This window comes from Antrostomus carolinensis, unplaced genomic scaffold (genome assembly GCF_000700745.2).
Source record: "Antrostomus carolinensis isolate BGI_N321 unplaced genomic scaffold, ASM70074v2 scaffold13663, whole genome shotgun sequence".
NCBI lineage: Eukaryota > Metazoa > Chordata > Aves > Caprimulgiformes > Caprimulgidae > Antrostomus > Antrostomus carolinensis.
Genome location: NW_010307335.1, coordinates 41192 through 42310, shown reverse-complemented (window position 1 = coordinate 42310; position 1119 = coordinate 41192). Strand labels below are relative to the sequence as shown.

Here is a 1119-nt window from a genome sequence, read left to right as displayed (position 1 = left end):
ATGAGAGTTGAACCAGGGGGTCAGATGCACTGGAAATGAATGAATATTGTGGGAGAAGGACGGAAACGGAGTCTCTACAGCAGCGCTTGGGAGCGTAAAGCACCGCTTCCCAGCCTGGGTTCACAGGCAGTTTGCTCCTCCCATCAGATGAATTCACAGGGGTTGTTTCAGATCACACCAGGCATGTGCAAGGACCCTCTTGTCTTTGTAGCTTTGCATTGTGCTCAGTTATTGCTAGAAGACTCGGTGCCAGGTTTGGATATCCTTGGAACGGCGTTTGCAGCCACACATAAGCAAAGCCCGTCTGAGCTGTGTCCGGCTGTAATGGCTGATGGCAGCCCGGCTTTCACCAGCGAGTGGCCTTTCACCCATGGGACCGTATCATGTGGAAGTCAGATTTCTCTGGTGTCTGCGAGAAGTAACCTAGTCAAGCTGCATCTTCAGGACGACAAGAGCTAACTAACCTGCAGTCTCATCTCTCTGCTTCTGTTTGCTCGTCCCCTTCCACCCCGGAGGGTCCGGCTTTTCTGCCCGCTGCGTGGCTGACCCAGGAACAGTCCTCCCCTGCCTTCCTGAAGGCTGGTTGAAAAGTGCCAATTAATTTTTGATGAGAAATTTGAAAACAATGTGACAAAATTTCCTGATCCAAAGGTTTCAATTAAATTGAAAAATGAAAAAATATTAAAATTCTACAAAATGTAAATTTAAAAAATATTTCCCAAAACTTGATTTAAAAGAGAAAGATGATCTAAAAATATACAACCTTTTTATCCCAAATCATTCAAAAAGCACATTTCAACGAAACGTGTGTCAGCTGCATTCATTTTCTCATCTCAAAAGCAAGGTAGCTCGCGGGCTGTTTACCTGTGCACAATTTTAATGTCTGTCTTGAAATCTGTCTTACCAGGTCTGTGTGCCGTACCTTACTAACCGATGTTTCTTCCCCACTCACTTGCTTTCCCAGCAAATTGCATGGGACTCCCAACACTAACTCTGCCAAGGTGGTTTCATATAATCCCCATTTCTTACTAATATTGTTTTTGTCACTTTCTTTCCCTCCTTGTCTCCATGAAAGTGGAATTAATTGGTTTTTCCTGCATGGCGCTTTGTTTCTGCACT

General features: G+C 44.8%; 1 protein-coding gene across 4 annotated transcripts in view; it reads left to right on the top strand.

The window, feature by feature from the left end:
• LOC104522964 (cytoplasmic FMR1-interacting protein 2) overlaps positions 1-1119 on the top strand; it is a 43782-nt gene that overhangs the window by 11585 nt on the left and 31078 nt on the right. The gene's annotated exons all lie outside the window — the stretch shown is intronic.